This window comes from Cervus canadensis, chromosome 6 (genome assembly GCF_019320065.1).
Source record: "Cervus canadensis isolate Bull #8, Minnesota chromosome 6, ASM1932006v1, whole genome shotgun sequence".
Classification (NCBI taxonomy): domain Eukaryota; kingdom Metazoa; phylum Chordata; class Mammalia; order Artiodactyla; family Cervidae; genus Cervus; species Cervus canadensis.
The window spans coordinates 18,368,008-18,391,707 of record NC_057391.1 but is presented as its reverse complement, the minus strand read 5'-3'; the positions used below and the strand labels follow the sequence as shown (position 1 = coordinate 18,391,707).

The window sequence follows — 23,700 nt, the reverse complement described above, 5'->3', positions numbered from 1 at the left end:
CTAGGCTCGTGGGCTTCAGGAGTTGTGGCATCAACTAGCCTGCAGTGAGTTAGGTTCAACAGTTGTGGCTCACGGGCTCTAAAGCAAAGATTCAGCAGTTGTGAAAAACAGGCTCAGTCTCCCAGAGGCATGTGGGATCTTCCCAGAGTAGTGATCAAACCTGTGTCCCCTGCATTGGCAGGCAGATTGTTAACCACTGGACCACCAGGGAAGCCCCATTAAAGATTTTTATAGCAGATCTTTGAGAAGAAGGGGCCCACAGTACCATACCTGGCCTATTGCCATGGGGTCCTGTGCTTGCTCTAGGATCCAGGGATTTGATCCTGCGGCCACAGGCTACTGACTTCCCTATTTTGGGTGGAAAATATCCCCTGCCACTGGAGACTCAGACTCAGGAGGTTGGCAGTGCAGTCCAGGAACATGAATTTTTAAATAAACTTCTGGCTGATTCTGATGCAAGTGGTCCAGGATCACACGAGTGAATGAACACTTATCAAGTCTGTCTCCCCATCAGCATCTCCTGAGAAGCTCTGAAGAATACTCAAGTATGGTGTAATCCTGGGAAATTCCTTTTTGGTGGATCTGGGGTAGGGCCGGTATGTGAATATACTGACTATGTGGATGCTATGTGAGATCCTATCAGCATATAAGCTGAGCCTTTCCTTCTGGCAGCCTTACGTTTTCTCCCTTGTCCTATTTTCCTTGCTTCCTTCCTTTTCCTCTCCTCCCCATCTTCACCTCTCCTCTGTCTCTGGAAACCTGGGTTCAAACCAGGTCATTCACCTCCATTGTTAATGTGGTTTTCTCCTAACTTAGCATATACAAAAACACTGTGTGTCACATATCCACATCAGCCGGGGTGCTCAGCAAGCTGCAGAAACCAATTCTGACTGATTTAAGCCATCTCTTACAGAGACACTGAGCAGTTCACAGATACTCTGTGGGGGCTGGAGAAATGGTCTGAAGGCTGTCCCTCCAGGGCCACGCCCAAGTCATACACTCGGCAGGTCCTGTGACCACGCCATTTTTGCCGCCAGGAGCCCAGCACTGACCCAGGGGAGGCAAACGCTTCTCTCCCTACAGCAGAAGGCTCCCCCTGCATTGGCAGCCTCTTGGGACCATAGCAGGATCCTGGGTGCTCTTCACCTCACAGTTACACTTGGTTACAACTTCCGTTGTGTCCAGAGTTTCAACCCTTGTTCACCCCCTTCAAATATGCTGATTGCCCTGTTCCATTTTGCTTCTGGTTCTCAGTTTTTCCTGTTGTGCTGACTCTCTGAGCCTCAGGCCAGAGTTCTGAGGACAGGTGAGAAGGCTGCCTTCTCCCAGCTCTGCATGACCTCCCAAGAAATGCTGTGTGTCTGGTGTGGGCTCCCAAGAGCCTGACATGCTTTGTGGGGTGCCAAGGGGAACCTGAGCCTTATGTGCTGAGAGGAGCAGGTCACCATCTCAGAAACTCTCTTATCTGGGAAGAGCTGACCAGGCTGGAAGGTGGCAAAATACAAAGAGCAAAGTCTTAGCAGCTACGGCTACATTTTTTTTTTACGTATAGTTGATTTAGAATGTTGTGTTAACGTCTGCTGTATAGCAAAGTGACTCAGTTATTACCGACTCAATGGACATGAGTTTGAGCAAACTCCAGGAGATGGTGAAGGACAGGGAAGCCTGGTGTACTGCAGTCCATGGGGTCGCAAAGAGTCAGACACAGCTGAGCGACTGAATAACAATATGTATATATATATGCATTCTTTTAAAATATTCTTTTCTATTATGGTTTGTCCTAGGATATTGAATACAGTTCCCTGTGCTACACAGTAGGACCTTATTGTTTATCCACCCTACATACAATAGCTTTGCTAACCCCAACCTCTGACTCCATCCCTTTCCCAGCCTCCTCTCCCTCCTAGCAACCACAGTCTGTTTATGCCCGTGAGTCTGTTTCTGTTTCATAGAGACATTCATTTGTGTCATATTTTAGATTCCACATATGAGTGACATCATATGGTATTTGTCTTTCTCCTTCTGACTTACTTCACTTAGTATGATAATGTCTAGTTGCATCCATATTGCTGCAAATGGCATTATTTCACTGTTTTTTACGGTTGGGTAATATTTCATTGTGTATATATGTGTGTGTGTGTGTATATACACTACATTTGCTTTATCCATTGATCTGTTGATGGGCATTTAGGTCATTTCCATGTCTAGGCCATTGTGAACAGTGCTGCTATGAACATGGGGGTGCATGTGTCTTTTTGAATTAGAGTTTTGTCTGGGTATATGCCCAGGAGTAGAATTGCTGGATTATATGCTAATTCTACTTTTAGTTTTCTGAGGAACCTCCATGCTGTTTTCCATAGTGGCCGTATCAATTTACATTCCCACCAACAGTGTAGGAGGATCCCCTTTTCTCCACATTCTTTCCAATATTTGTTAGTTGTAGAATATTTAATGATGGTCATTCTGATCTGTGTGAAGTGGTATCTCATTGCAGTTTTGATTTGCATTTCTCTGGTAATTAGAGATGTTGAGTATATTTTCATGTGCCTGTTGGTATGGCTACATTTTTCTGTAGTTACTTCATGTGTTGCCTTGAGGCACACAAAGGTCTGTGGTTTTCAGATCTTCAATTTTGTTAGCTGGCTTTTCTCATTCTAGAAGTAACATAGGTCACAGACATTGACTTGGCTACTGCCAGCCTTTCTGAATCAGCACCAGGGGGATTGAGAAGTGGGCTTAACGGGAGTCAATTGCATGGAATAACAATCAGAAGAAAATCCTGGTTTTAAAAAAAGGCATTTCATTTTGTTTGTGAGACCAATTGGAGGTCATCTGGGATAATGATTCCCTACAGTGGGTGGGGAGATGGTATTTTTAAGTAAACAATGTAAAACCAAGCTTTCTTATATATTCAGGAACACAGGGTCCTCCAGGAAGCAGACACAAATAGAGCTGGACATGCAAGAGATGATTGGAGTGACACCTGTAAAGAATAAAGGGGGAAGACTTCCCTGGTAGTTTAGTGGTTAAGACTCTGCCTGTCAATGCAGAGGACATAGGTTCAATCCCTGGTCCAGGAAGATCCCACATGCCACTGAACAACTAAGCCTGTGTACCATAACTACTGGGCCCATGCTCTAGAGCTCTTGCTCTGCAACCAAAGAAACCACCACAATGAGAAGTCAGCACACCTCAATGAAGAGTAGTCCCTGCTTGTTACAGCTGGACAAAGTCTGCACACAGCAAAAAGACCCAGGGCAGCCAAAGATAAATAAATAAAATTTTAAAAGAATAAAGAGGGAGAAAGAGGAGGCAAGGAAGGCTTTAGATTGCTGTGCAAGTCTAATACTCATGGAAGGAGAGGGAAAGGGGATGGCTAGGTGGAAGAGTCTCAGACTTTGGGGTGGCTTGAGAAAACTGTCAGCCCAAAAAGCAGCTCCAACACCAAGTGCACACAAGAGAACTTCAGTGTGGGGTATCAAGCATGAGGATTAGCACACCTTCCATGCTAGGTCATTGCCAGGGGCTGCCCCGGAATTGCATGTAGAGCTTAGGGCAAACACTCTGGTGGCTCCTCAAGCCCCTAGAGCCAGAGGCTGTCAGTTCATTGCTCTCCTCAAAGGGATGTCAAGTTCTTCCTTACAAGGGGATCCAAGTGGCATAACTCCATGGCCATCACAACAGTTTTTAGCAACACTTCCATCAACAAATGTTATGTTATTTTAAATTAATGCAAAGCACATATATCATAATCATTTTAAACATGTAGAAAAATATAAAAAGGAAAGGAAATAGCTGCTATCCTACTAGAGATTTTCTATGTATAACATATACAAATAAGATCCTGCTGTACATACTGTCTGAGTTAAAATGGTCTTCTGAGTTAAAATGGTCTTCTGAGTTAAATTCACCCATTCCAGTCCATTTTAGTTTGCTGGTTCCTAAAATGTCATTGTTCACTCTTGCCATCTCCTGCTTGACCACTTCCAATTTGCCTTGATTCATGGACCTAACATTCCAGGTTCCTATGCAATATTGCTCTTTACAGCATTGGACTTTACTTCCATCACTGGTCACATCTACAGCTGGGTGTTGTTTTTGCTTTGGCTCCGTTTCTCCATTCTTTCTGGACTTATTTCTCCACTGATCTCCAGTAGCATATTGGGCACCTACTGACCTGGGGAGTTCATCTTTCAGTGTCCTATCTTTTTGCCTTTTCATACTGTTCATGGGGTTCTCAAGGCAAGAACGCACTAGTAATAACAAACACCCTCTTCCAGCAACAAAAGAGAAGACTCTACACATGGACATCACCAATGGCCAATACAGAAATCATGTTGATTATATTCTTTGCAGCCAAAGATGGAGAAGCTCTATACAGTCAGCAAAAACAAGACTGGAAGCTGACTGTGGCTCAGATCACAAACTCCTTATTGCAAAACTCAGACTTAAATTGAAGAAAGTAGGGAAAACCACTAGACCATTCAGGTATGACCTAAATCAAATCCCTTACGATTATACAGTGGAAGTGACAAATGGATTCGAGGGATTAGATTTGATAGACAGAGTGTCTGAAGAACTATGGATGGAGGTTCATGACATCGTACAGGAGGCTGTGATCAGGAATATCTCCAAGAAAAAGAAATGCAAAAAGGCAATATGTTTGTCTGAGGAAAGCTTACAAATAGCTGGGGAAAGAAAAGATGCAAAAGGCAAAGGAGAAAAGGAAAGATATAAGCATCTGAATGCAGAGTTCCAAAGAATAGCAAGGAGAGATATGAAAGCCTTCCTCAGCGATCAATGCAAAGAAATAGAGGAAAACAATAGAATGGGAAAAACTAGAGATCTCTTCAAAAAAATTAGAGATACCAAGGGAACATTTCATGCAAAAATGGGTGCAATAAAAGACAGAAATGGTATGGACCTAACAGAAACAGAAGATATTAAGAAGAGGTGGCAAGAATACAGAGAAGAACTATACAAAAAAGATCTTCATAACCAGATAATCAAGATGGTGTGATCACTCACCTAGAGCCAGATATCCTGGAATGTGAAGTCAAGTGGGCCTTAGAAAATATCACTATGAACAAAGCTAATGGAGGTGATGGAATTCCAGTTGAGCTATTTCAAATCCTGAAAGATGATGCTGTGAAAGTGCTGCACTCAATATGCCAATGAATTTGGAAAACTCAGCAGTGGCCACAGGACTGGAAAAGGTCAGTTTTCATTCCAATCCCAAAGAAAAGCAATCCCAAAGAATGTTCAAACTACCACACGATTGCACTCATCTCACACGCTAGTAAAGTAATGCTCAAAATTCTCCAAGCCAGGCTTCAACAGTACATGAACCATGAACCTCCAGATGTTCAAGCTGCATTTAGAAAAGGCAGAGGAACCAGAGACCAGATTGCCAACATCTGTTGGATCATCGAAAAAGCAAGAGACTTCCAGAAAAACATATACTTCTGCTTTATTGACTATGCCAAAGCCTTTGACTGTGTGGATCACAATAAACTGTGGAAAATTCTTTAAGAGATGGGAATACCAGACCACCTGACCTGCCTCCTGAGAAATCTGTATGCAGGTTAAGAAGCAACAGTTAGAACTGGACATTGAACAATAGACTGGTTCCAAATCAGGAAAGGAATACATCAAGGCTGTATATTGTCTCCCTGCTTATTTAACTTATATGCAGCATACATCAGGAGAAATGCTGGGTGGATGAAGCACAAGCTGAAATCAAGATTGCCAGAAGTATCAATAACCTCAGATGCAGATGACACCACCCTTATGGCAGAAAGCAAAGAAGAATGAAAGAGCCTTTTGATGAAAGTGAAAGAAGAGAGTGAAAAATTAAGCCTAAAACTCAACATTCAGAAAACTAAGATCATGGCATCTGATCCTATCACTTCATGGTAAATAGATGGGGAAACAATGGAAACAGTGACAGACTTTCCTTTTGGGGCTCCAAAATCACTGCAGATGGTGACTGCAGCCATGAAATTAAAAGACATTTGCTCCTTGGAAGAAAAGCTATGACCAATCTAGACAGCATATTAAAAAGCAGAGATATTACTTTGCCAACAAAGGTCTGTATAGTCAAAGTTATGGTTTTTCCAGTAGTCATGTATGGATGTGAGAGTTGGACTATAAAGAAAGCTGAGCGCCAAAGAATTGATGCTTTTGAACTATGGTGTTGGAGAAGACTCTTGAGAGTCCCTTGGACTGCAAGGAGATCCAACCAGTCCATCCTAAAGGAAATCAATCCTGAATATTCACTGGAAGGATTGATGATGAAGCTGAAACTCCAATTCTTTGGCTACCTGATGCGAAGAACTGACTTACTGGAAAAGACCCTGATGCTGGGAAAGATTGAAGGCAGGAGGAGAAGGGAACAACAGAGGATGAGATGCTTGGATGGCATCACTGACTCTATGGACATGAGTTTGAGTAAGCTCCAGGAGTTGGTGATGGACAGGGAAGCATGGTGTGCTGCCGTCCATGGGGTCGCAGAGTTGGACACGACTGAGCAACTGAACTGACTGACTGACTGTGCATACTGTCTTTATCCTTTTCACAGTGAACATGTAAACATATTCATGTTCCCTTTAAATTACATAAGTCTATATATTTTCTAAGCCTTCCCTGATAGCTCAGTTGGTAAAGAATCCACCTGCAATGCAGGAGACCCTGGTTCTATTCCTGGGTCAGGAAGATCTGCTGGAGAAGGGATAGGCTACCTACTCTAATATTCTTGGGCTTCCCTTGTGGCTCAGCTGATAAAGAATCTGCCTGCAATGTAGGAGACCTGGGTTTGATCCCTGGGTTGAAAAGATCCTCTGGAGTAGGGAAAGGCTACCCACTCCAGTTTAATGATGGCATAGAGATCCTTTGTATGAATGTACCTTAATTTGTTTAAGTGTTTTCCTATGGATCAGCATTTTGGATGTTTCCAATTTGTAACTATAGACATCACTGCAGTAACAATCCTGTCACACATGCCCTGTTCTCAGAGGTCTCCAGGGACTCCAGAGCCTGCCTCAGTGGTTCTCTCTGATGCTGTATAATCTTGACAGGATGCTGCCCTATCCTGGGGCTCCCCTGAAATGTTGCCAAGGGTTCAGAGTGCAAAAATAAGGACCCCCCACCCACCCCCGCAAGAGAAAGGCAACTGTGCCATTTGACTCAGAGAGCCCTTGTAGGACAAAGAGGCAGGACCAGTATCATGGCCCAGGGAAACCAAATTCCTTTCCTCCTGGTGTGTTCATGGCCCTACTGAGAGCTGTTTATTTTATTTTGTTGTCTTTTTTTATATCCACCTGCTGCTTTCAGAGATTTAGCTCCCCCAGTTCCAATGAAGGAGAATTAGGGAAAGACATCCTCAGAGGCGGAGGACCATTGACAGCCTTTCTAAGAGTTGCTTTTCTAGCCTTCACTAGAACACATTCCCTCTAAGCGCAGCATGAACAATCACAGTATCTCCAGTTTCCATGGTGACTTGCAAGGCTAACTCCCATGGGGAGCCCAAAACATGCTACGTCTTTCCCTCCAACCCTCTCGGGTACCGGGACAGAACCCAGCTGAGGTACCACCAGAGTCTGGTGGTTGGTACAGCTGAAGTCAGAGATCAGAAGCCACGGGGAGTGAGAAAGAGAATACAAGTCAGAGTCTGGGCTTTTTTGTTTTCTTACAAACAAACTTCGTTTCTGTATTTGGCGCCGTTCTCCTGCTCTTACTATTTTCTCCCCCATCATTTCAGAGGTTTCTCCCTCCCCTTTTTCCTGGCATTGGCAGTAAGTTCCTGGGCTTATACAGTGTCAAGTGGGAGGGCTCTTAGCCATTCCCAGTCTTTGTTGTATGTCCACTGACATCTGTTGAGCTGAGTGTCACCCCTGCTGACCCCTCACAGATGTCTGCTGAGACCTGTATACACCCCACCTGCTGGGCAGAACGTAGTCCACGCTGGTCACTCCGCATCCTTTCCGTCTTAGTTTCCTGGATTTTCTACATTTTCTGCTTAAACGTGCTGCTTTTGAAATTAGAGGGAAAAGTTATTAAAATGTTGTTGTTTAAATGTATCTTTAGTATTACTGCATGTTGCTTTTCTGTCTTAAAAAGTGTGGTCCTGGGGTAGGAAACAGGCAGGGTTTAGAATAAGTTCTAGATGAAAGTCACCACTTGAAAGCAAAACTGGACAATTAAACCTGTGATAGATGCAAAACAAACCCACCTTAAGATGTGTTTATTAAGATGTGTTGCTGGGGATTCTTGGGCAGGGCTCTGGGTCCATAGAGGAGCCCTGAAATTATGTGCAGGAAAGTGTGACCAGAACGTGACTGACAGCAAACAGAACTGCCCTGCCCGTGGCTTTCTGGTCCACCCAGCTAAGGCAGGGCTGTGCTGCAAGGCAGTGAACCCAGTGCAGGCTGGATCAGAGGAAGGTACAGCCTTCCAAGGAGAACCGTGACTACGAATATGCAGATATACAAAGGTACTCCCGGCTTCCACTCCCTCCAAATGGATTCCTGATTTGTAGACAATGATTACTGCAGCCAAAAACATTTTTGTTTTGTATGCCTGATATTGTCCAGAGAAGGGAATGATCTAGCCAGCCTGCACAAATGTCCTGGTTTTGTTGACTGGCCCTAGTGTAGAAATGGGTCTTTTAGACTAATGGAGTTTGATGGTGACACTGTCCATTAAGATAAACCCATCTGTTACAAACCTTTCTAGAAAGCAATATTGCAAGTTGTATCAGGAGCCTTTAAGAACTCTGTACACTTTGATCCAGCAACTCCTCTTCTAATAATTGTCAGAAATTCAAACACAGATTTATGCACAATGGTGTGCATTATAGTATTATCCAAAGTGGTAAAAAATGGAAAGAACCTCAGTATTTGACAATAAGGAAAGATTAAATACTGGTGTACCCATACATTGGACGAGCATGAAACCATTAAAAATGATTTTCAAATAATTGTATTGGCAATGAAAAATGTTCATAGTATAATGAGTTTAAGAATTAGGATTCAGGGCTCTGTATAACATATTATTTTAATTTTATAAATTGATTATATGCATATTCCTAAGTAAAATATTAAAAAGAAATATATCAACCTTTTAGATATTCATAGCTGGTGATTATTATTTTCTTTTTCATATCCCTCACCAGAGAGACAGCTTTTTTTGTTGTTTTTTTGTAAAAATAATTGGATCTACTTGTTATTTTACCAAGCACAGTAGTTTATCTTATGACAGTAATTTGAAATTCAGAGATATAATAAGAAACACATATACCCAGGTAATTATAGAGTTTAGACAAGTCACTTCATTTTGTTATACCTGAGTTTCTTTATTTATATAATGGGAATGATAATATTTACCAAAATAAATATTTTGATTATTTAGTAAGGTGAATATAAAGTGACGAGCACATATTAAGTGAATTCTTCCCCCTGATCTCCCCAGTCCCCTCTTCTGTTTTAATTGGACCAATAGGAAGTAATGTATTTAGAGCTATATACTGTTCTATTATTCATTATAAATTAATCGAATGACTTGATAGTTGTGGTTTTTAAAAGCAAACGTTTTAAAAAGGAAGAAAATCTCTGTGCTTGAGGAAGATGGCAGGTAACAAGGGGAGGTTTCAGAAAGAACATGTAGGTTCTTAACTTGGATTTTCATCTGTCTCTCTATCAAGAAGAAATGCCATCAAACCAGACTGGAGGAAACCGAAGGCCAAGATGGGAGTGCAGATAGCAGGAAACCACTCTAACCAAATATACAAACTGGACTCCACCTCCCCTTTGGTTGCAAAATGAAGAGAAAAGTCACATTCCATGGGAGGCCACTGTTCAAATATTGCATAAGTGCCTTTGAACTGGCTGAATTTCTCTTGAACCCCTTAAAACCACACTGAGAGCATTGAGGGTCAGAGGGGTGGAGATGGGAGAGCATTTGGGAGGAAGAGGTCTTTGGAGAGAATGGTTTGTATACGATGGGTACTTGCCCTTCATCGAGCAAGAGAAAGAAAGGAAGGCTTCAAAGGAGAGCAGTCAGAGAGCAGAGGCTGAGGACGGGACACAGGAAATAGGGGTCTGATTCCTGACTGAAAAACCTAAAGAATGAGAAGGCTTGAAACACTTGCCAGGCACAGGGAGTGAAAAACGAGTTTAGAAAAGTACCAGAGTAGCTTCCCTGCTCTTAAGACTTCTCAGCACCACCCCACCCCAGAGGAGTCAGAATTCCAGGTTTGCACCCTCAGGTAGGAGGAAAGGGTAAAAAAAAGTAGATGCCTGGGACTTCCCTGGTGGTACAGTGGATAGGAGTCTGCCAATGCAGGGGACACAGGTTCTATCCCTGGTCCAAAAAGATTCTCGGAGCAACTAAGCCTGTGTACCACAGCTACTAAGTCCTCGCTCTAGAGCCCCCGAGACACGATTACTGAAGCCTGCATCCCTAGAGCCTGTGTCAACAACAAGAAAAGCCATCACAATGAGAAGCCTGTGCATCACCAAAGAGAGTAGGCCCATCTTGTTGCAACTAGAGAAAGCCCACAAAGCAATGATGACGCAGCACAGCCAAAAATAAAACATTTTTTAAAAAATTTAAAAAAAAGAAGATGCTTAACACACAGTGTGACCAGCTGTAACCTTTCTGCCTGCAGCAGGCCCAGGCTTATGAGGAAGATTCCATTTGAAACAAAGCTCACAGTTCTGCTCCTTACATAGGATTATATTTCTGCATCAAAATGGAGACTGGTGACTATTAGCTTTCATTATCATGAGTAATCAGAAAAGTCGTGCAACTGATGAATTTTCAACCACAAACAGCAGAAGGATATCCCCCACTGGATTCATTTGAAGGGACAGATGGAGACAACATAAAGTTGCTTTCCACTTATACCCTGGAAGTTCGCTTAGACCAAATACACTACTCAGCTTGCTTAAGTGAGTTTAAGTCAACTGTCCAGACAAATGAGCTCCCAGATGGCCACAAAAGTTACCTGTAAAATCTTTGCGATGTCCTAGAAAATTGAGAACATAGCCAGAAGTATGAAAATGTCCTGATTTTTAAATGGGGTAATAGATGAAATTTACAGCTTGGTTGATGAGTGCCACCAGCACCAACAAAAATCTTGATGGGATTATTAAACAGGTGGTTTCCAGAGTACTTTAAAAAGAAACTGTTTGCCAGGAACTAGTGCAGAGTCACTAAGAACAAGTCTAACCTCATTTCTTTTTTCATATGAATTATTAGACTAGTGGGTCGGGAAGGTGTAATAGGCTCAGTGTCTTATTTCTGTGAGGACTTTTAGTGAATCCCTCCTGATTCTCTTGTGCAAAAGTGGAGACCTGTCAGCGGGGGCTGAGAGGTAGATTTATAGTTGGTTGAACAATTGTTCTCCAAGTGTGTTGATGAATGAATCCATGTCACCCTGGATTGGGGGGAGGGGGGTCTCTGGCGGCGTTCCAATGGGCTTTGTTCTGGCTCTGTCCAGGTTAATATTTTTTATTAATAACTTGGAAGATGACATAGAAGCCAATTTTATCAAAAGCGTGGAAGACACTAAGGCAAAAGAGATAGTGAACACACATGAAAGACTATAAATTTTTAAAATTTGCAGTCATATCTGCTGACACATTTTGGAAATGAAGGTTGAAATAGCAGCAACCATGGCAAAAACCTGCTGAGGGCTGATTTAAGCTCAGTTTTTCCACCTTCTTGGACAAATACTAACTTGCACAGCCTGTTCATGCTGGGGCCTCTGTTGGTTACCTATTTCCCTATGCCACTCTGCCCAGGGTCAGCCTCTACCTTATTCTCCTCATTAACTTAATGACACCCCAGTTCCTCCCCACAAATGAGTCCCGACATTGCCAAACAAACCCCACTGCTGCACTTGAGCTCCATCAGACCTTCCCAGCTCAGGCCCCTGCCCTGGCTCAGCCACGTTTTAGCTCTCTGGGCATCCTGCCAGCTTGTGGCCCATTATAAGTCCCCCAGAGCTCTGTGAACAGGGCAAGAAATTCCTTTCCCTCCTTCCACCAAGTGTCTACTTGTTCCAACATCCTAATCCCATATATCCCTGCTCATAAATATATGTGTCCTTCCCACTGGAATGAAATCTCACAGGGATGAATGTCAATTCTGCATTGTTTATAAGTTCAATTACACCAGTACAGAATGGGGGAGGCTTATCTTGACAAGAATCTCCATTGGGCCTTTGGGCCAAATTGCCTGAGACCAATTTGCCTAAGGTCAATTTGCTTCAAGTTCCAGATATTGAAAATGTGTATCTTAAGAGCACATTGTGGCTCTTAAGAATAAAGTCACTCTGTCTCTATTCTATAAAGCATTTTAAGTGTTGGGTGATTCCTCCTATTGTACTATGTTTAAATATATTATGAATTTGCAAGCAAACCTTAAGGAATTTCTACTTTAAAAAAATATTTTGTTGTTTATTTTTGGCTCCTCTGAGTCTTCGTTGCCACGAGAGATTTCTCTAGTTGCGGCGAGCTGGGGCTACTCCCTTGTTGCAATGCAGAGGCTTCTCATTGCAGTGGCTTCACTTGTGGAGCACGGGCTCTAGGTGTGCGGGCTTCAGTAGTTGCAGGTTTAGTTGCTCTGCAGCATGTGGCATCTTTTTGGACCAGGGATTACGTTCCCTGCATTGGCAGGCGGATTCTTAACCACTGGACCACCAGGAAGTCTGGAACTTCTACTAGTTTTATTTCACATTTCTATGTTATCTTTAAACTTATCATACATTACTTGGCAGATTCTGTTAGTGTTCTCCACCTAGGTATAGACCCTAGAGGAAGCCAGAATCTTTTCACACAAAAAGACTTATACAACACATATAAGCAAAAAAGTTCATTCCTGTTTTATTCGTAATAACCAAACATTGTAAATAACACAAGAATCCATTGACACAAGAAAAACCAAACCCAGTTACATAGATACTATGAATTACTACTCAGCAAAAAAAAAAAAATTAACCACTGATCATGCAACAACATGGATTAATCTCAAAAACATACTGAACACAAGAAGCCAGGAATGCATGGGTTATCATTCCACTCATATGAAGTTCAAGCAGAGGCAAAGTTAAAATATGGTGGAAGAATTGGTGTGGTTATTATCAGGGAGTAGGAATTGACTGGGAAGGAGCATAAATGAATTTTCTGGGGGTAAAAAAGAATTCTATGCCTTGATCTCGGAAGTGGCCATATATGTAAAAGGTCACATTCACACAAAAAGTCATCAAGGTCTATTCTTCATCCTTGTGCATTTTACTATGTATAAAGTAACACCTTACTAAATTATTGCTTATATTTCTTTATATTTGATATGTAAGTTTCCACTCAAAAGCACACTGAGCTTGAATATTTTTACCTCTGGTTGGAAGTTTTGTTAAGTTTTTACATGCTTTTTTGGATGCAATTTTAATTTTGAATGCAAACAAGCATACCTTCAGGTTGGCACCTGTTTAGTGAGCTCGCTTCATTTGAGTAGTAGATGTGTGCTCCATCCCTCAGCATATTCAACTCCATGACAGCTTAGTTTTCATAACATCTAATTGGGAAAGTCATGCTGGGTGATGGATCTGAACACACACATCAGTACACAGCATCCTGAGTTCAGGTAATTGTGGATCCTTGCTTCTGGGATTGAGCCACAAACGATTTTCTACAAATTGTCCTCAGTCTTCATGCCCTTGCCCCAAATAGACAGCTCTTAGCCACCCACCTCCTATGCTGATCCTAATGGATGGTTGACAGGCACCAGCTGGTGTTTTGCCTCCATATTCCTGTGTGTTTGGAGCAAGGCCAGCACATTGGGCAGGCTTTGAGCAATTCTAACTGCCTTGAGGTTGCAAGTAATGTAGGAGTTGAACTCCTTGTACCATCTCTCGGGTTGGCTTGGTGTGGTCAAAGAGCAGTCCCTGTAGGGCCCACCTGGATGCCCATTCCAGGTCATCCAACTTCTCCTAGGATGAGAGAACCTTATATAAGCAGCAGCCCAACCCTCCATCCTTTCTTCTTAACCCTAATGTCAAATACAGCCCACATTTAAGTACAATCAGAATATCCCTCATTAAATATTCACTGGAAGCTTTGTTAATGCATGTGCAGTGTTGCTATGGGCAATGCTTGGTCAAATCCCCAACTGGAGCCTGGGTCCCATGGTTCTAGCCATGTAACATTGTTTCCCTTCTTAGGGGAAGGGAGGGTATTAATAGATTATACCTATTGTTCTTAAGCAAGGCAGGCTGAGTCCCATTGCTCTTTTTTTGTTAAGATAGCTGCCTGGGAGTCCTGAGGTGAATGAGCATTATCCACTAATCCCTTGGTTAGAGACCCTTTTGTTAAGGAATCCTGTTTGCTTGTATTTTTGTGCCATAAACAGATTAGGGAGAAGATGCTCTTTTGTGTCTGAAATAAGGTAAAAGAAAGGTGTAAACAGATTGCATACTGAGCCGTAATATCTGCCTGGAGAGATGAATGTGAGAAATAAGGATCCCTTCTCCCTTTTCTAGAAGAGGAGAAAGCAGTGTGGATAACACTTTCATTATTTTATTATTATTTGTGTTTTGATGGTAATTTTGGTAGAGATGAAAGGGTTTTGGCCAGGCTCTCAAAGCTCAACTTGGCTCTAAGGAAGAAAGCCCCCAAGTTTGGCAGGCCTTGAAACAGATGTCTCTAGTATCTTAGCTAATAAACTCACCAGACTCGGGTGAGTGAGCAGGCACATCAAGGTTAGAAGCATGATCTCTAGAGTCAGACTGACCAAGGGTTGCCATTTTACCTCTAGTTTACAGGCCTCATCTGTAAACTAGAATTAATAACTACACCACCAGGTCACCGAGAGTTAAGTGAGATGATACATATAAAGCATTAAGACATAGTAAGCCTTGGAACTTCCCTAGCAGTCCAGTGGTTAAGACCGGGTGCTTCCACTGCAGGGGGTGAGGGTTTGATCCCTGATGGGGGAACTAAGATTCTGCATGCTAAATGCCACAGCCAAAAAATTTTAAAACTAACTAAATAATTATTTTTTTAAAAAAGACACACTGGACTTCCCTGGCAGTCCAGGGGTTGGGAGCCCACCTGCCAAGACAGGGGACATAGGTTTGATCCCTGGTCCAGGAAGATCGTACGTGCTGCTGGGTAACTAAGCCTGGGCACTGTTACTACTAAAGCCCACATGCCCTAGAGCCTGTGCTCCACGGCAAGAGAAGTCACTGCAATGAGAAGCCCATGCACCACTACAAAGAATAGCCCCTGCTCGCTGCAGCTAGAGAAAGCTCACACATAGCAACAGAGACCCAGCATAGCCAAAAGTACTAAATAAATAAATAAATCTTTCTCAAAAACAAATTAAAAAAAAAACATAGCCTTAATTATTGTTATTTTCATGATAAGAACACATGGGAGGTGCTACATCCCACTTGGGGGTTTGGAGATTTAAAGTGAGATAGTAATAAATAAGGCTTCCCAGGCAGCACTAGAGGTAAAGAACCCACCTGCCAATGCAGGAGATATTAGAGATGCGGGTTTGATCCCTGGGCCGGGAAGATCTCCTGAAGAAGGAAATGGCAACCCATTCCAGTATTCTTGCCTGGAGAATCCCATGAACAGAATAGCCTGGTGGGCGTCCATGGGGTTGCAAAGAGTCAGAAATGACTGAAGCGACTAAGCACAGCACAGTAATAAATAAAGAGAAATAGTCTATGACAAAATGTCAGGACATGGGAGGTCTGGAAATCTTGAAATATGAGAAACAGTTGAGGAAACTAAGGGTGTCTTGCTTGCAAGAGAAAAAATTGTCTACCTGATGGACCATGTTGTATTCCAATAGTGGCTAAACCCACCTGACAGGGATGCTCTGTGCCATGTGGTACCTTTCAACTCTAGATGAAACTCTGGTCTCCCAAAGGGCTGTGTCCTGAAGGCAGCAGAGATTGTTGGGCAAAGGCTGTGACTCATGGTTAGCAGCTGGGGGCATCCAGGGCTCCCAGCTGGGAGATGCTGACCAGCCTGGTCCTCTGGCTGAACCAGAAGGACCTGGGACCCAGAACAGCCCAGAGAGGTGAGCAGGTAGTGGTTTATCCCAAATGGACCATAGAAGGCTTTCAGACAGATCCTAACACTATTCCTAGTATTTTGCCCAGTTTCAGAAGAGGTTACCTCAGGTCACAGAAGCACTCCTGGGTGGAGTGGAGTTTGTTTGCTTGTGGTCTGGTCAGGAAGTGCCAAGCCGGGTGGCCGAGAGGCTGGCCATCTTGGCTGGAAGGCCGAATGACTGGCCAACTGGTGCGTCTCCAGGGAGCTGGCCGACCGGCCTCGACAGCCTGGTTCTCCAGCCACTATTGCTGCCTGCAGAGCGTCCCCCTCCAGCCAGCTGATTTTCTCATTGCAAGGCTTGTAATGGCGTGATTTATGACTGTGCTCATCCACGCTGGCCCCCGGGTATACACGGTTTCCCTTCCAGGCAGGGAAGTGAATAATGAATTAATCACCCTGCTTCGAATTCAATACGAAGCTGAGTGTTTGCAGATCTTTATTGTACTGTGCAAGCCAAGTCGAACCGCTCCATTTACACTCCTAATTCATTGGAGTTTGTACAATTCTGCCTGCTCCTGTGGAATTGCAACCTCATGGCTTCTTAGTTTCAGAGAAAGCCTCGTGTGCCCCTCCCAGCCATCCTCTCCCCTAAAAGTGGATGCCAAAGACTCATGGGAGCTCAGAGAGGCCAAGCCACTTCCTCAGAGACTGCCCTCTGGAATGCCTCATGTCCCCAAAGATGCTGTAAACAGCATCTCTAAGCATCAACAGAGAGAGCTGATGCCAGTCAGCGTGTGTGGCAGAGACGGCCCACAGGAAACATTTGTTGAACGAAGGACCCTGGCCCTGCAGACACATGTTTATAAAAACTTAAGGCTTGCAGTCACAGCTACACTGGTTTCTCTTTTACCTTCATCAGGAAAGGAGAGGGGAAAATATCTTACATACAGATGAGCAAAGATAAGAATTACATCTGGGATTTCCCTAATGCCTAAGTGATCTACAGGAAGGGAAATCTCCTCCAGTGAGCTCTAGCCTCCCATCCCATGTGGGAGACTGTAAATACTCAAATCCAGTCCACTCTAGCCCTTGATAGGTTCATTAGTAGATTGCCGACAACTGAGGAAAGAATTTCTGAGCTAGAACATACATCAATGGAATGCTCCAAAACGGAAAAGCAAAGAGAAAAAAGACAAGGGGAAAAAACAGAATAGAATATCCAAGGACTATGGGATAACTCCAAAAGGCATGACATATATGCAGTGGGGATACCAGAGGGAGAAGAAAGACAGAAAGGAACTGAAGAAATGTTGGAAACAGTAACAACAGAGAATCTCTCCAAATTAATGTCTGTAAACCACAGATCCAAGAAGCTCAGAGAACAATAAGCAAGATAAATGCTGGAGAATAAAAAACTCAATCTAGGTACATCACTTTTAAACTAAATAAAAATTAAAGATAAAGAAATTCCCTGAAAGAAGCCAGAGAGGGAAAAATATTTTACATACAGAGGAACAAAAGAATTACATCTGGGACTTCCCTGGTGGTCCAGTGGCTAAGACTCCCTGCTCCCAATTCAGGGGGTCTGGGCCTAGATTCCACATGCCGCAACTAAAGATCCCATATGACACCTAAAGGTCCTGAATTACTTCACTTAGTATGATACTCTCTTACTTGCATCTATATTGCTGCAAATAGCATTAGTTCATTCCTTTTTTATGGTTGGGTAATATTCCATTGTATATATGTACCATATCTTCTTTACTATTCATCTATCAATGGACATTTAGGTTGCTTCCTTGTCTTGGTTATTGTAAACAGTGCCACAATGAACATTGGGGTATGTATCTTTTTGAAGCTGGTTTTCTCTGGATGTATGCTCAGGAGTGTGACTGCTGGATTATACCATAGCTCTATTTTTCTTTTCTTTTTTTTTTTAAGGTACTTCCACACTGTTCTCCATAGTGGCAGTACCAATTTACATTTCCATCAACAGTACAGGAGGGTTCCCTTTTCTTCACACCTTCTCTAGCATTTATTATTTGTAGACTTTTTGATGATGGCCATTCTTGCTGGTATAAGTCGATATCTCGTTGTAATTTTGATTTGCATTTCTTTAATAATTAGTGATGTTGAGCATCATTTCATTTGCTTTTCACCATCTGATAACCACCTTTGGAGAAATGTCTATTTAGTTCTTCTGCCCATTTTTTGTTTGTTTTTTTTTGTTTTTTTTAATTGAGTTTCATAAGCTGTTTATATATTTTGGAGATTAATCCCTTGTTATTCACATTGCTGGCAAATATTGTCTCCCATTCAGTGGGTTGTCTTTTCATTTTGTTTATGATTTCCTTTGCTGTGCAAAAGTTTAGTTTAATTAGGTCCCATTTGTTTTCTATTTTTGTTTTCAATGCTCTGGGAGGTAGATGCAAAAAGATGTTGCTGTGATTATGTCAAATAGTGTTCTGCCTATGTTTTTCTCTAAGAGTTTTGTAGTATATGGTCTGACTTAGATCTTTGATCCATTTTGAGCTTATTTTTGTGTATGATGTTAAAGAGTGTTCTAATTTCATTCTTTTACATTTAGCTGTCCAGTTTTCCCAGCACGCTTATTGAAGAGTCTGTATTTTCTCCTTTGTATAGTCTTGCCTCCTTTGTCATAGATCAAGTGACCATAGGTGTGTGGTTTAATTTCTAGGCTTCTGTCATGTTCTATTGATCTAGATTTCTGTTTTTGTGCCAGTACCATACTGTTTTGATGACTATAGCTTTGTAGTAGAGTCTAAAGTTAGGGCATTTACTTCCTCCTGCTCTATTTCTCTTTCTCAAGATTGCTTTGACTTTTGGGGGATTTTTTGTGTTTCCATACAAATTTTAAAAAATTTTTGTTCTAGCTGTGTGAAAAATGCCATTGAAAATTTAATAAGGATTGCACTGAATCTGTAGATGTTCTTAGTATTATGGTCATTTTGACAATATTGATTCTGTTGGAAATTTTTTTTTAATCTTCCAGAAAGTGAGGGGGACTTACAAAATGGAAATTAGAAGAGACTCAATTTGGGAGGTCTGTCACACAAATCACAGAAAGAAAAACAAGAGGAAATTATCAAAGAAATGACTCAAGAAAAATTTCAGAACTGGAAGATAGGTGTTTCTAGATCAAAAGAACCCTTTGATACCTAATGGATGAAAACAGACACACATCAAGGCATGCCATATTAAAATTTCAGAAACTGAAAACAGAGAAGAGATAGTTCCAGAAAGGGGAAGAATGTTTTCATGTAAAAAATCAAGAATCAGAATTGCCTTTCAGCTTATTGATAACAACATTAGAAGCTAGAAGACAGGGAGTAATTCCCCCCAAATTCTGAGTTGAACTTGTGTCTGACCTAGAATCCTAAATCAAGCAAATTGTCAATTAATGGTGAGGGCATAATAAAGACATTCTCAGAAATGTAAGGTCTCAAAAAAGTACTCTTGTCTCTTGTTTGTTTAGGAAACTTCTAGAGGGACTTCCCTGGTGGTCCAGTGATTAAGACTCTTCCAGTGCAAGGGACATGGGTTCAACTCTTGGTTGGGACACTAAGATCCTGCATGCTGCATGGCCCCAAAAGGAAGAGTGGAAAAGAAATTACCAGAGGTTGTGATTCATCAAAACAAAGAACTAAATGTAGAGAGAGATGGAAATCAGGGACAAAGAGATCCAGAAAGGGATGGAGGAACTCCCCAAGATAATGGTAAAAGAAACCAAGATCACGTCTGTATCACAACAAGGCCAAACTGGAGCAGGTCAGAAGGTTCCAGGGACAGGTACTTCCAGAAAGTGAAACTGAATGTGCATCTGATGCATCTGGAGCTCTCAGGAGCAGATTTAGAGAACTGGCAGAGGACTTGGGGTTGAATTAGAAATAATAATACACAAAGAAACTAAGCAAATGGAGAAAGTAAAGACAATCGATTCCAGGGAAAATAAAACCTTATGCAGGAAGGGAAAAGTAATCTTAAGGACATTCATAGTTCAACCATGAATAGTACTTACATCATCATAATAATATAAACATTGAATACTGAGGTAACCAAATTTATGATATAAGTGAATTGAGAGCACAAGGAGATGGGAAATATCCACACTTATGAAAAATTTAGAACAGCAGACATGTGTTATTTAGTAATTCAAAGGTAAGTAGAATCAGTTAGAGATGAAGGTAGTTGCCTCTGGGAAGCCAGAAATTAAAGGAGTGATGAGTTTATAATTTTTGTAATAAACCATGCAAAACTCTTAAAACTAAGTACATAACACCTAGATCCTTAGAGAAATGGCTGATTCCAAGGTTAGGACAGGGTGGGCACAAGATGAGCCTAGAACATCTTGTTACTCCAGAAAGTGAGGAGGTACTTGAAGGATGCTGGGACACATCACAAGGACACAGAAGCTACCTTGAAGGGGTTTCCACTGGCCACATCTTAGACAGTCTGCCCAAAATACATAAGTGCAATAATATGTTATAAACCATGGGGGAAAAATAAGAGTTTGTGAGCCTATACTGAAAACTGATAAAGAACAAATAATAATTAAATATATAGGGATGGGGGAAGTCTCTTGAATGCCAAGGAGGTCTCCTAAAGAATGTCAAGAGCCAGCTGGTGAGTGTGGAGGGATTCTAGGGTTAGAAAAATCTTCATTTTGTAATCATCATTTTAAAGATTGAATCAGGAAAGAATCATCAGTGGATGCTAATTCTAGGGGAAGCTTTGATGTTAAAGTATCTATCTACAGGCTTCTTAAAAGTTGCAAGTGTGAGGGGAAGAACTAATTCTATAAATGGGGTAAATAGGGCAACACCTTGGTAGAGTAATTACAATTAACAGTAGTTAGGAGGGACAGGGGGCTTCCCTGATGGCTCAGCAAGTAAAGAATTCACCTGCAATACAGGAGGCACAGGAGATGTGGGTTTGATCCCTGGGTTGGGAAGATCCCCTGGAAGAGGAAATGGCAATCCACTCCAGTATTCTTGGCCGAAAAAAATTCCATGGACAGAGGAACCTGGTGGACTACAGTCCATGGGGTCACAAAAGAGTTGGACATGACTGAGCAGCTAAGCACAGGAGAGACATGCGACCACTGTATAATTCTAAATATGATACTCTGAAAGAACACCACATCTTCAATGCAGTATTCTGATCATGAAATAATAATCATAATTTAATCAAAATGGGCATTTGTATAAATGAGGGATAGTCTAGTTAAAAAGACAGGCAGGACTATGTTCCTAACAAATGTCAATGTCCTAAGAATCAAAGAAAGGCTCTGGAAATGTTCCAGATTAAAAGAGGCTAAAGAGATTTGACAACAAAAAGCAGTACTTGACCCTACAGTGGGTTCTGTGCTGGAGAAGAAAATGCAATAAAGGAGATTATTAGATCAACTGACAAAATTAGACTATGGACAATAGATTAGATAAGTATTGTAGCAATGCAAATTGTAAGTATATGAAGTTGATAACTGTACTGTAGTCGTGAAGAGAATATTTTTTAAATTATGTGTGTATGTATGTCTGTATGTATTTATGTGTTTATGGTTGCACTGGGTCTTCACTGCTGCATGCGGGCTTTCTCTTGTTGCGGTGAGCAGGGGCTACTCTTCATGGCAGTGAATGGGTTTCTCATTATGGCAGCTTCTCTTGTTGCGGAGCACACGATCTAGGTGCCCGGACTTCAGTAGTCGCAGCACACGGGCTCAGTAGTAGTCGCAGCTTGAGAGCTCTGGACAATGGGCTCAGGAGTTGTGGCACATTGGCTTTAGTTGCTCTGTGGCATGTGGGATCTTCCTGGAGCAGGGATCGAACCCATGTCCCCTTCATTGACAGGCGGATTCCTATCCACTGTACAACCAGGGAAGTCCTAAGAGAATATTTTTGTTCTTAGGAAACACCAAAGTATTTGGGGTTAAAGGACTATGAGGTACATAGCTTACCATGAGATGGTACAGGAAAAAAATTTGGGGAGAGAGGGCATATGATAAAGCAAATAGGCTTAAAATGTTAACAAGAAGTAAATCAGGGTACATGAATGCTTCTTTTTCTATTTTTATAAATTTTAAATCATTGCGAAATAAAATGTTACAAAGGAACTAAACACATCTTGATGTCCCCTGAATTTTAATTTAAAAAATACAATAAAAACTATCTGCCTCAAGAAATAAAATATTACTAATGCAGTTGAAAAAATTTACATTGAGCAACCTGAGTAGTGACATATTTGGGGTGAAAGACTAATGGGTCACAGGTTCCACACACAAATACAGATAAGACATAGATTAGATATGTATATAGCTATGTTTCCATGCCCTTCTTCATAGTATCTTCTCTCTAGAGCCTACAAATATGTGCTCACAATGCTTAAAGTTCAGTATGGGCTGTATGGTCTCAATGATTTAAAAAACATCAAAGTATGTTGTAAAAATTACACTGTAAGGAAATACACAAAACTGAATTTCATTTTCTGCTTCATAAACTTATGTATTTTCCAGAATTTCTCTAATGAGCAAGCACACATTACATTTATTTCATCAAAATAGTTACAGTTTTAAAAATCAGCCTATATAATTTTGCATATATCATATGATTACAATCAGTAAAACTACAGACAACAAAAGAATTAAAGGGAATGTACCAGAAATGAGTACTTCTGGGTGGTAAAAATATGATTTTTTTTTCTTCTTTCAATCCTTCTCTATTTTCCTAATTATTGCTATAATAACAAGACACCAATTTTCTCTTTTCATCAGTGAGAGAGTTACAGATTATTTTTTAAATGAGGTCCTCACATTTCACTCTATGCACTAAAATTAATTCCAGGGATTTTAAAGAATCAATTTTTCAAACTGCAAAACTTGGAGACTATGAAGTCAAACTTCTTGAACGAGGTAATTTTCTAAATGTTTGAATTGTAAGAGAAATCACAAAGAAAAGGATTTGCTATGTGAAAATTCTGTAATATCATAAAGTCAGAATAATATCTCAAATCCCAAGGATGTGACTTCATACCTTGATAAAAATGCTAACATAAGGCTCCATGACTGTTCAGCCCTTTTGACATAATCTCCCCCAAGTCCTCTCTGTTTGGTGGCTTAGACTGGTCCCTGTTTGTTCATTTCCACTCCCACCTCTCTGGGAAGACAATCCTCAAGGGTTGTAGTGCACCAGGCTCCTTTCTTGATCTTGACAAAAAGCATTTCTAGTTCTCAGCAGTCTCCATCCATCTCTTTGCTTCCTGACCCTCCTAGAGATGAAAGCTAGACAGTGCCTTTATCTTTTCTTTATTCCACTTTCTGGCAGAAGGTGAGAGGCTTCTCTCCCCAGCTTGGCCAGGGACTCCTGCAGAAGGGCCAGTGCGGCGGTCCTCCTCTCTCCGGGACGGCCTCTTTGTCTGCAATTGCTGTTCCATCTCCGGCAGCGAGGCAGACCATCTGCTGATGCCTACCACCAGCTGCCGTCTCGTCTTAGCTTCCTCGTCTCCGCTGAGAATTCCCTGCTTCGGGCATGTAGTATTCTCTCCTGCCCTCACTCAGTCTGGGTCCTTATCTTTAGGGAGCTTTCACAATCTCTCCCCTTCACTTAGCATCCCCCTG

The 23,700-nt window shown here is 41.7% G+C and overlaps 1 long non-coding RNA gene across 1 annotated transcript in view; it reads right to left on the bottom strand.

Annotated features, from left to right (window-relative positions):
- LOC122444027 overlaps positions 1 to 23,700 on the bottom strand; it is a 56,829-nt gene that overhangs the window by 21,028 nt on the left and 12,101 nt on the right. The window lies entirely within an intron of this gene.